Source organism: Misgurnus anguillicaudatus, chromosome 11, assembly GCF_027580225.2.
Source record: "Misgurnus anguillicaudatus chromosome 11, ASM2758022v2, whole genome shotgun sequence".
NCBI classification, from domain to species: domain Eukaryota; kingdom Metazoa; phylum Chordata; class Actinopteri; order Cypriniformes; family Cobitidae; genus Misgurnus; species Misgurnus anguillicaudatus.
In genome coordinates, this window is record NC_073347.2 from 28,345,083 (window position 1) to 28,358,649 (window position 13,567).

The window sequence follows — 13,567 nt, forward strand, 5'->3', positions numbered from 1 at the left end:
GGTGAAGCATTGCAAAGGAAAGGTCACGCAATATAAGTAGCTTTGGATAAAAGTGACTGCCAAATGCATACCATACCATACCACGTGTGTGTGTGTGTGTGTGTGTGTGTGTGTGTGTGTGTGTGTGTGTACTGGCAGTGCAGTACACATAAAGTCTTATTTTAGGTATCAGGCTGTCTGTCTATTTAAAGATATCAGATATCAACAGCAGTATGTCCCAGAACTGACATCACAAAGTGTAAGGTGCCATCATTCAACCAAATCCTCTTCCTGTAACCAATGAGAGTAGACTCCTTTTCTCCTATATAGTTGTAACATTTGTTCCAAGTTAAGTCCACAGATCTGCATTTAAATGCAAATAAATACACATCGTACTTTTGCCTGCAACATTGAGCACAAATCCTCCTGCACACTTTTGTCTCCACGCTCGTGCTAATTACGGCTCTGCCCACGATTACTGTCCATATTCTAAGATTCAGAGCCACATAAACATCTAAAAACAAGAAGCTCTTTTCTTTTTAAAGATCTTCTACAAACACAAGAGACACCGGCGCGTGCACACCAGAACCATAAAAGTAAATAATTTTAGTATAATGAAGACAACCCTTCATATCCAACTCAATATTTGATTTTTTTCTTAAAGTCCCTTTAAAGTCAGATATTAAATGTGTTGTGAGTTTGTCACATCCCTTAAAATTTGCTATTTACCACCCAATGCTGGAAAACATGGCAAGTAAATAAAATAAGTTATCAAAATATTGAAGAAAGAGGCAGGATTCTCTGCTTTCAAACGCTGGGGGCGTGTCCGCTGGCTAAGCTTAAACCACGCCCACTCGCGGGAAAGCTGCTGCCTTTTTCTCAACTGTAAAATACCTAAAAAAAAAAAACTCTACAACCAAAAATGGTTGCTTGTGATTGTGTTAGGGGCGGGGCCATGATCAGTGGCTCCAGTGCATCATGGAGCCACTTTTGTAGCCCCTCCCAAATAATCCTCAACTCTTTCCCCGCCAGCGTTTTTTTTTTTTAAAGTTGCCAGTCAGCGCCAGCATTTTTCATGATTTTCACAAAAGTTTAATGCCTTCCAGAAAATGTTCTTCTTTAAATATATAAACATACAATATATCAAATGAAAGAACAGACCCTCTACTTAAAAAAAAAAAAAACTTTCATCCTACCTTCATTGAAGAAATTGAGCTCTTACCTCTCAAATATGGGGAGGTTTCTTCAAAAAAAAACAAATTTTGAGCAAAAAGCTTAGATAATTACATTTTTGTGAAGGACTTTTGATAGAGATCCGATTCAGAGCATCTATCAAAACATACACGGACATGCAGCTGCTTGCCCGGCGATACTTCCGGGTTTTATAAGTTGCGGAAGTGCGCCACCTGGTGGATCATAGTGGTATTACGGGTTTCCGGAAATACTCGTCATTGGTAGGGAAGCGTTTTCTCTTAATTGATAAGTTAATTCGTCAATGGTGGTGAAAGAGGCAACACAGAAATGTGGAAAAACTGTTTAACGGTGTAACAACAACATACTTCAAAGTTTTTGTAACGTGTTTAAGCAATACATTTCTAACTTTTATAATGTTTTTAAAATGAATTCTTTGAAAATGGACTTTAAATGATGGAACAAAATATTTAGAATAAAAGATCATGTTTTCTGATGCATAGCCGACTTCTACTCTTAGATATTCTTAGTTTAAAAATACTGAAAGTTTAAAAAATTAGCTTATAAAAACTAAATAAAGCTAAAACTAGTGACAGTGTGAAAAATATTTTAAAAGGGTTTTGGGCCGAAAGTCCTCACCGCTGAAGAAACATTTGAGACACGGACAGACATTAAGAGAGACATTAAAGAGGAATCTTGATATGACTCACTGAAACACATTCAGTCAGAGCTTTAATTAAAATATTCCTGCATTATCCAGGACTGAAATGTGTTTAATTGTCCAAGACGCTGGATAATTACAATGAGACCAGTTCAGAAAGTGAAGTAAGGATATTTTTACTGTTACTCTTCACATTACAGTCCAAATGTGAGGATGAACACTGATTGAGTTCCTCCACAGAAAGGTACAATGCAGCACAGGTGATGGTGATATAAAAGATACCTAAACTGATACCACAGCCTGAAATAAACAAAGCAGAGATCACAATTAACATAAATGCTAATTTATCTATACCTCACACTGTAAAAAAATGCAAAAAAAAATGCAAAAAAATAAAATAAAATAAAAAATTGGCCGACTTAAAAAAAAACTTGACATATATGTTTTAAAACTTTGATAGATTACATTTAATTTACAGTGAAATAAGTTCAAATGTATGTTTTTTTTTAAGTAAAAGGTGTGAATTACCATATATTTTAGGTTTAAATCTATAATATTGCTTAATTGGATTATACATGCACTTTTACGTTAAATGTTGTTAAAATTATGGTTTTTGTGGTATTTTTAAAAATACAAGTCACCATAAAATTTACGGTGAAAAACAGTAAAAAGACATTCCCACAATTTCATTTAAAGGTGGTGTGTGTAAATTTTGTGAATATAGGATCAGCTTTCCAGTGCTGGAGAGAACTGAAGGAGCGGGAAGGCTGCGATTGGACGCCGAGGTTGCTTTTTTCTTCCTATCAAAACAGGGGTGAGACCCATTTGGGAGGGTTCTTTGTTCTTTGGTTAAAATCCAAAGAACACACATAATGCTAAAATTTATACATTGTAATGGTAAATCTCTTTGAATAAAGTGAACGCCAAATGCATAAATGTACTACCCAAATACACTGCCAATACCTCAAATGCCATATTAATTTTCTTGAATGGTTATTACAGAGCGCTGATATACACATTTTGTAACTAAATACCTCTTCAACCCTAGGACCCTGTCCTGGGTCCAAAATTTCTTATTTTGACTTAATATAAAATATTCTTATAATTTTTAATGGTCTGTCATGGACCCCAGTAACACATATGAGATACTGTTTGAAAGCTTAGACACTCTACTTTCTGCAGATATGCATCACTTTGAGATATCTTTGACTGTAAGAAAGTTATTTACACTTAATTTACACTATCACCCCCCATATTTTTTATATGATTTAATATTCACATATTTCATATTTTTCAAGTATGACAAATATGGGCAAGTCTTATATCAAATGAAAGCTCTCATTCTCAGGAATAAGGCTACAACTTATTTTTGTTCTATTATGAACACATATCCAACAATCGTTGAATGAATAATAAGGTAAAAAATTGTCTTTTGTAAACATATGTGAAACTTGAGTGTGAACTGCCTCAGATAGCACAGATAGCCACAAATTATACACCATCTTTTCTCTTAGGTCCTACTCTTAAAAAAAATGAGTCCATTCACAGCATTTTCTTAGGTTGTGTGCATGAATAATCCCTTGCTATTTATTATATGTGCAAAACAAAAAAATTATATTTATATGAAAAATGTATTTTCACACCTTTCGGTAAAGTAAGAATAACTTTTGAATTGGACATGCTAAAGAGATCATTCTTTTTTTGGGTGTTTACTGTCTGCTGCTGGTAACAACCAGAACTGTCTGCAGTCTGCTAGAGCACCCAGAACCAGAGTTATACACTATCAAAGACAGTATTTACAACATAAAAAAAGAAAATTTGGTGTTTCATCATATAAAGAACAACATAAATAACAAAATTTGTCACAAACAGCAGCTTTTTATGTAACTTCAAAGGGTTTTCTGCTAAATGATATAAAGATATTGCATTTATTCCACTGTATGTGGTTATGGGGATACTTCAAATGTTTTTAGGCAGAAATTGTATACAAAAAGGGTATTATTCCTCCCTTCAGTTGGAGTAAAATAACTTTTGCATACATTATGATAGAGAAAAAAATCATTTTTCCTCTGTAAGCTGACCATTGCTGGAATCATAAAACTGTCTGCAGGTAGCTGGAGCACCCAGGTTCAGAGTTATACACTTTCAAATAATAACTTTAGAAAAAAAACATCAAAACGCGCCTATTTATTTTTGTGTTTATTAGAGGACTGACAACACATACAAACATGTTTAGCACTTTCAACAGTGTTTTATGTCATTTCAAAGGGTTTCCTGTAAAATGATACCAAACTTTTGTATGTAAACCTCTGCATGTGGGTATGGGAAGCTTTTGAAAGTGGGTAGGCCAAATCCCCAAAATAGCTTCACGATGTAAGAGGTTGCAAATGGATCAGCAGAATTAAAAAATAAATCGCTAAATGTAAGAAAAACAAAAAGATTAAACAATTCTTTCCTGTTCAGTTCAATCCTCAGTATAAAAGCATCTCATTGTAACTCACTGATGTTTTTTAAGTGCAGTTGAACACTTTGATATGTCATAAGGGTTTAGATACAGCTCACTAAACATCTTCAGAAGAACATTAAGACCTCTTTAAATATTCAAAGATGCTTGGGGAGACAGACACAAAAATGAAAAGGAACTGTTTATAACATAGAAGAAAATCAGAAAGACTGCAAGTAAACAGCTTGAAAAATACATTGATCCCGAGTTAATTCCAACACATCAATAATGCATCTATTAAGCCAATAAAGAATCTGATAACATACTGTGATGCAACATAAATGTTGAAGTATGAAGCTGTGAAGGGTATTATGTTATAAAGAAATAGACCATAGAGGTCCACTGTAGTGTAGAGTTAAGCTCAACCTCCAATCTAAAGCAAATTAACAAGCCAAGGTCTCCAGGATCAAATGAAATTTACAGACAGGGGTGTTTGATTGGTTTTAAAATGAAACTCTGCAGGACACGACCCTCCAGCAGCAGAGCTGCATAGTGAATGACTTGCTTCCTTGTATATGGGACACAGATTCTCCAAAAAATGCGTCTGTTTTTTTTAGAAGCACATGCAAGATTCACGACCCCACACACTTTGTCACCGCGAGGGTTATGTAAGTCTAATCAGAGGGAAGACTCTTTGTGTTTTAGCCAATATAAGAAAACCTATAATTTGGGGTTGTTTACTGGTCAGACATTAAAATGTTTCCCCAAGACATTAAGTACAACGTTTTTTCACCGCATGACATCACAGATAATGTGTGATGTACATTACAGCTTCAGTGAAGGTTCAAAGAACAGGAGAAAAATAATGAAAGATAACATGAAATGATAGAAAATAAGAGGACAAAAAAGAAAGAGTCTGAAGAAAAATAAGAACGGAGAGAATATGTGTGTGGGGCCGTGTTGTGCATTTTATTTCAGGAACAGCTGTGGGTGGATCTGGCTGTGTACATCACCATATTTCATTCAGACAAACATATTAAAATACCGAAGACCTTCGGAAAAACACAACCCACTTAAAGTACTATTATCAGACTAATATTACTGAAATCACGCTGGCTGTCACAATCTTTTGCTGAGCCAATAAGAAAACTTTAAGGCGGGGCCTCTCCAGGACTCTGGAGATGGTTATGGTAGATGTTAGTTAAGGCTATCAGCAGTTACCTTTACAATAAAATTAAAACAGAGCAATACTGATTTTGTTTCAGATTTACTGTTTTACAGTATGCATAAGTGTTAAAGGGACACTCCACTTAAAAAAAAATGCTCTTTTTCCAGCTCCCATAGAGTTAAACATTTGAATCTTACCGTTTTGGAATCCATTCAGCTGATCTCCGGGTCTGGCTGGCGGTACCACTTTTGGCATGGCTTGGCACAATTCATTGAGTCTGATTGGACCATTGGCATCGCGCTAAAAATAACCAAAGAGTTTCAATATTTTTCCTGTTTAAAACTTGACTCTTCTGTAGTTATCATGTACTAAGACCGATGGAAAATTAAAAGTTGCGATTTTCTAGGCAGATATGGCTAGGAACTACACTCTCACTCCGGCGCAACAATCAAGGACTTTGCTGCCGTAACATGGCTGCAGAAGGCGCAATGATATTTTAAAGCAGCCGAAAATAGTCCCATAGTAACTTTCAATAGCAAGGGACTATTTTCGGGCACTGCGTAATATCATTGTGCCTGCGGCAGCAAAGTCCTTAATTATTTCAGAATGAGAGTATAGTTCCTAGCCATATCTGCCTAGAAAATCGCAACTTTTAATTTTCCATCGGTTTAAGCGTAATGCTAATTGTCTAATCAGATTCAATGGATTGTGCTAAGCTATGCTAAAAGTGGTAGCGCCAAACCCGGAGATCAGCTTCCAAAACAGTATGATAACTCTAGGGGAGCTGGAAAATGAGTATATTTTTTAAAAAAGTGGAGTGTCCCTTTAAGTCATTACTCAAGCTACAACAATACAGATTTTCCTGAAATGCTCCAGACTGTGTCCACGTGATGCATGGAAAACGGGACGTTTAAATAATTAAGCAATGCAGTGAACCGTTCAACAAAAATTCACTTTTAAACCCCTGCTTTCTAGTACATTCACCCATGCTTCTAAAATGTACAGAGGCCCTGTGTAGACATAAAATGTGCACACAAAATGATGATATTAAGTTAAAAAAGAGCAACACGAAGAAAAAAGAATCTGGATTTTGGGAGATCAAAAGTGAGAGGTAACTAAGGTACAATTTGTTTTCTGCTGGGACCCCATTAGAAGAATCTAATGAATAATGCAAGAAAACCTTTTATTTACACGTTAAGGAACAGCTTCACCATCATTTCATGTATTCATCATTGTTGGTCATGGAACAACAGCCCGGTCAATAAGATTTGATGGTTCAGGGTTGGGGTCAGGAGTGTTTGCTTAAAAAGAAGTTCTAGGACTACAAGATAAAAAAAGATGTTGATCCAGAAACATGCCCTATATTTTGCATTATAAAATACATTGAAGGAAGTGGTTTTCAACTGCTGGATCACAGAACTAGTCATATAAGGGTCGATAAAAAAAAGAGATTTATACATCATCTGAAAGCTGAATAAATAAGCTTTAAAAAGAAAAAAAGCAATATTATAGAAATCCTAAATTTTGACCATACAATGTTTTTTTTTTGCTTATGCTACAAATATACATTATTATGGAAGATGATTAGGGCCACTGGTGAAAAAAATATTTGAATTCTGACTTTATTCTCATGCAGAATTCTGACTTTAATCTCAGAATTCTGACTTTAATCTCAGAATTCTGAGATTAAAGTCAGAATTCTGAGTTTAAAGTCAGAATTCTGAGTTTAAAGTCAGAATTCTGAGTTTAAAGTCAGAATTCTGAGATTAAAGTCAGAATTCTGAGATTAAAGTCAGAATTCTGAGATTAAAATCAGAATTCTGAGATTAAAGTCAGAATTCTGAGATTAAAGTCAGAATTCTGAATTCTGAGATTAAAGTCAGAATTCTGAGTTTAAAGACAGAATTCTGAGTTTAAAGTCAGAATTCTGAGATTAAAGTCAGAATTCTGAGTTTAAAGTCAGAATTCTGAGTTTAAAGTCAGAATTCAAATATTTTTTTCACCAGTGGCCCTCCTCTTCCGTACATTTTGTACTGAAGACTGAATTATTTAGGATTTCTATAGGAAGAAAATTATTTCCATATTATTTTATGTTGGTGTACATAAGGAAAAAAGAATACTATGGAGATGAATGGTGCTTATGAACCGTTTGGTTACAAACAATTCTCAAGATATATTCCTTTGTGTTCATCAGAACGAAGAAATTTATACAGATTTGTAACAACACCAGAGTGAGTAAATGACGAATTTTCATTTTTGGGTGAACTTTCCCTTTAGGAGTAGGCATTGAGGTAAAATTTCTGGCTTTGCCACTGTGACACAAAAACTAGAGAAACCTTCACATAATTGGTTTAAAACTGGGTTGGGACCATTTTAGCAAAACACAAGGGGATAGTAAGGGGATTGTTGAATTGGTGATTTTGAAGAAAAATGCTGCAATTTCACACTCTTGAAACAGCAGGTGGACACAAGGACGGTTTGACATTTTTTACCTAAATGTGAGGACTCGTTTCTAAACTACACAGTCAATTTTGATACTTAATTTTACGGATTTGATACGACTCTAAAAAACATTGTGCTAAATAGCACACTAAAAGCTCGTAATTATAGGGGAACCATTTTTAGTGCTATATGGGTGATTCTCACGAAAACTTGGTTTTAAACATGTCAAGCATGAAAATGTAAAAATTGCTTAAATTTACTTTTTTTCCCACAAGACATTGAAAAACAAAGTCTGGAGCAAATGGGAACATTAATTTAAAAACTTTTACTTATCATTTAACACTTTTTGTAACATAATTTAAAAAATTTGTCCTAAAAAATCTCATTACCGCAACAGTCAGAAAACATCAACACATACATATTTTCAAAATGACATGACAAACCTGAAAGAACATAATTTGGAGATTCTGCACATGCATTTAAAATCAAAGTATTATGCTTCTATTAATTAAATTAACATTTAATAAGCATCTGTTGCGGTAATGATAATAAAAATGTTGTGTAAGCATTCTGACAAGACAATATTTCAAATTAACTGTAAAAAAATGATCTTACCTGGTAGCCATCTTGAAGTAACTGGTCCATGTGCTTGGTCACTCAAAATCAAACTTTATTAAAATTCTGTATGTGTGCTTAAACTGTTCTCAAAAAGTGTTGCGGAGGATGAGAACATCAGGCATGGACACATCATTTTCCTAATTTTTCTTCATTATTATTATACATGAATATTCAGTAAATATTTTTTCTGTCATCTAAAGTAATCTAGCAAAACATCCATTTTTTTCTTAATATTTTGTGTTAATTTGATTAAATTACAACATAACACATGTTCAAACACAGCCGGACACATTGCGGTAATGAAAATTTCAGCAGAAAATGAGATAAAATTTACAATTATAAATTCTTATGTTGAAATCACACATTGTGCAAGGTAGAACACAGTATTGTGTTAATTCTGATGCTTTTTAATGTTACTATATTACACAATTTAAAGGTAAAATCATTAGTGCCGTGGTGTTTCAATGGTTTCGTGAGAATCACCCATATAGCACCTATAAAGCACCCATGAAGAATCCGGGGGTGATATAGCACCACTATAGCACCAGATATGGTTCTATATAGCACAATATGGTTCTACATGTGCTACACAGGTGCTATATGGCACTTAAAATGGTTCCCGCCAGTGAACCACTTTTAGTGCTATTTAGCACCGTTTGTTTTTAGAATGTTTGTATAATAAAAGTGAGAAACGTATCAGATTTAACATGTCAAATAAGAGAAATTAACATAACAATGTACTCAATGATTATTTCAAGTGAATTTGGTTTTTAATATGACTGTCCAAATTTGGTCCTAATTCATAAATGTATATCTGACGCACAATTTATACAAATATCCAAATGAGATAATAGCCATTTCTGGATTAGGAACTTTAGTTTTGGCAAATATAGCATAAAGTAGACTAGTCAACATTTTAAGTGGATCAAAAAGTTTATCAAAGTTGTCCTAAGACAAGAACCGGTATTGTTCAACATTTGAAGACAACTTTTTTGATGACTTGTGTATAACACAGACACAAAAACAGTGTATGGCTTTTTCTTTATCAGAATAAAGTCTTCTGTTTTGATTTGCTTATAAAAATGATGACTTAATAACAGACTAATGAGCTGAATGTGAGCGAGAAACAGGGAAATGGGGAGCACATGGATGCACCAACCACACATAACATAGATAGATGAGATCACACAGTAACATATCGTGGTGCCATCTGTAACAAGGCTCAGGATAATCTTCCCAACTTACACCGGGGAGTATTTAACACATAAGGGAGGATTTAAAGCCACATTTGATTTACACTTATATGCTTAATTGCTTAATGCTTATTTTTCATCCATGCCTTTTAAATCTTTTTCTGTCTCGCTCTCCAAATATTTGACAAGTTACTGTACCGTTCAGAATACGAAAATAAAGCCTAAGAATTGAATACATATACCTGCCAGATTCCCTGTTAAATCCTTTAACTTGCATCAAAAAAATTCTGTCAAATCCTTACCTGCTTTAAAAATGCTACATGCACAAATGTGAGTTAATGGAAAAATACATCCAGGATTCACCACAAAAGTAATTACATTTGAAAGTAGATACATTTTAAAACACTCTGGGTTGTTTTAACCTATTAGTGGGTCAAATACAAACATTTTCCAGGGTAATTTAACACAACGGGTTGGGTTTGTCCCATTGGGTTGAAAATAACCCAGCATTTTTATGGTGGTTTGTAAACATTTTTTAAAGATCTGCTGCCCTTTGGTGGTAATGTTTGGTACTGTTTGGTGAATTCCTGAGATTTTAAAGGTTAATTCACTATGGGGCGTTTCCTGGACAGGGTTTATACTAGTCCCAGCCTAAAATGCATGTTAAAGATGCCTTAATTTAAAAACATCTGTAACACTTAACTTGAAGGGGTGTACTGACATGACACCTTCATAATCATGACATGTGCCATGAACATGAAGGAGATATTATGCACGTTTAAAACAACTGTCATTAAGTGTCATTTTTAATGCAAAGATGACAATGTTTGAGATATCTTTGTTATGACAACTTACCAGGACAACATAACTAATCACTTTTTACCAGTGATACAAATTGAATTTGTCATTAAAATGTCATTAAGTGTTAATACTCTCATATTGTTTTATAACAGTGTCATGAATATTCTTCAGTTCATGTTTTTTTTTTAAGTTTCCTCCGTGTTTAAGAAATAAAACCAATCATCCAATAATAATAATTAAAATTAAATTTCATTAATGATAAAAGTATTTTGTTGCATTTGGAGACCAATTCACCTAAAATTAAATGAAAACAGCACAATAATGGGAAAAGCCATGCAGTGTAGGGTCCATACAGCTGCAAAAAGTTAATTAAATGAAATTAATTGTTTTATTCGTTTTTTTCTTCTACGCAAGAAAATTTTAGAACCCTCTGCGCGAAGAAGAACCAGTTCAGTTAGTTTTTAAGTTTTGTGCACATACATAAAGTTAAGTATAATATTTTGTCTCTGTTGCATTTGGTAAGGTATTTAAAATTATGTGACACATACACTTAATGACATTTAAATGACAGTTTAATGTAATCTTAACCCATAAAGTTTGGTAATTATTCTGCTATGTCATGTTTGACAGATTTATGACAAGTTATGATGTATTGATTTATGTCAAATTGTCATAACAAAAACATTTCAAACAATGTCATCTTTGCATTAAAAATGAACAAAATGACACTTAACGACAGTTGGCATAATTGTGCATAAAATTTCCTTCATTTTCATGAAACGTGTTGTGTCATGATTATGAAGGTGTCATGTCAGTCTTATGAACACCCCTTCAAAAGTGTACCAAAACTGACATATTTAACATATAGCAGTGCCATTGTTTTGTCTCAAGATGCACACCAGTATTGTTTTTTCTAAGGTATGCTTGTTAAAACTACTTAAATATCCCAATTAAGGCATAGCCCTGGATTAATTTAAACTATGTCCGGAAAACTGCCCCTATATGACTTAAAATATTTCAAAGCCGAAACAGTGCTTCGTAATCTTTACAGACCCTGCTCTTATTCACATTCATAATTTTCATATAGAAAAATGCCATGGATATTTCAATAATTCACACCATTTGGAACGACACAAGGATGATTAAACACAAAGTTAAAGGAATATTCCATTTTCTTAAAAGAAAAATCCAGATAATTTACTCACCACCATGTCATCCAAAATGTTGATGTCTCTCTTTGTTCAGTCCAAAAGAAATTACCGGTATGTTTTTTGAGGAAAACATTGCAGGATTTTTCTAATTTTAATGGACTTTAATAGAGCCCAACATTTAATACTTAACTCAACACTTAACAGTTTTTTTCAACGGAGTTTCAAAGGACTATAAACAATCCCAAACGAGGCATAAGGGTCTTATCTAGCGAAACGATTGTCATTTTTGACAAGAAAAATAAAAAATATATACTTAAACCACAACTTTTCGTCAAGGTCCGGTCCAGCGCGACCTAACGTAAATGCGTAGTGACGTAGGGAGGTCCCGTGTTACATATATAAAACGCACATTTGCGGACCATTGTAAACAATAAACTGACACAAAGACATTAATTAGTATCAGTTGACATACAACAACGTTGGAATGGTCCTCTTTCAAGACGCTTGTAAACACTGGGGCGGAGTTTCGCCTTCGTCCTCTGTGACCTCTTGACGTCATGACGTATTGCGTGGGGTCAGCTGGCGCATCACGACCGGATCTACATGACGAGAAGTTGCGCTTTAAAAGTGTATATTTGTTATTTTTCTTGTCAAAAATGACAATCGTTTTGCTAGATAAGACCCTTATGCCTCGTTTGGGATTGTTTATAGTCCTTTGAAACTCCGTTGAAAAAAACTGTTACGTGTTGAGTTAAAGGGATAGTTCGGCCAAAAACGATATTAAACCCATGATTTACTCACCCCCAAGCTGTCCGAGTTGCATATGTCCATCGTTTTTCAGACAAACACATTTTCGGATATTTTAGAAAATATTTTAGATATTTCTGTTCATTAAATGTAATGTTGCGGGGTCCAGCAATAGTCCACGACCTTCAAGTCCAAAAAAGTGCGTCCATCCTTCACAAATTAAATCCAAACGGCTCTAGGATGATAAACAAAGGTCTTCTGTGGGTAATCCGTGCGGTGTTGTTGTAGAAATATCCATATTTAAAATGTTATTAACTTTATAAACTAGCTTCCGGTAGCGCCGCCATCTTAGACTCAGGAGAGAGGATTAGCGTAGTGTACGCACTTTTCTTAGTGACGTATGACAAATTCGGAGGGCGGGGGCACAGAGCAGCAGCAGAGAAACTCTGTACGCTGCGTAAGCTCTCATCCTGAATGCGCATCACTCCAAAATGGCGGCGCTACCGGAAGCTAGTTTATAAAGTTAATAACATTTTAAATATGGATTTTCTACAACAACACCGCACGGATTACCCACAGAAGACCTTTGTTTATCATCCTGGAGCCGTTTGGATTTAATTTGTGAAGGATGGACGCACTTTTTTGGACTTGAAGGTCGTGGACTATTGCTGGACCCCGCAACATTACATTTAATGAATAGAAATATCTAAAATATTTTCTAAAATATCCGAAAATGTGTTTGTCTGAAAAACGATGGACATATGCAACTCGGACAGCTTGGGGGTGAGTAAATCATGGGTTTAATATCGTTTTTGGCCGAACTATCCCTTTAAGTGTTAAATGTTGGGCTCTATTAAAGTCCATTAAAATTAGAAAAATCCTGCAATGTTTTCCTAAAAAAAAAAACATAATTTCATCTCGACTGAACAAAGAAAGACATCAACATTTTGGATGACATGGTGGTGAGTAAATTATCTGGACTTTTCCTTTAAGAAAATGGACTAATCCTTTAATGTTTGGGTGAACTGCACCTTAACTCATTCAACAAATTTGGGATTCGCTGATGCATTATGTTTTAAAGGGAAATAAAAAAAATAAAAAATATGATGGAATTTAATGGGTACTGTCAACTGTGTGCTTACCATCATTTATCAAAATATCTTCTTCATCATT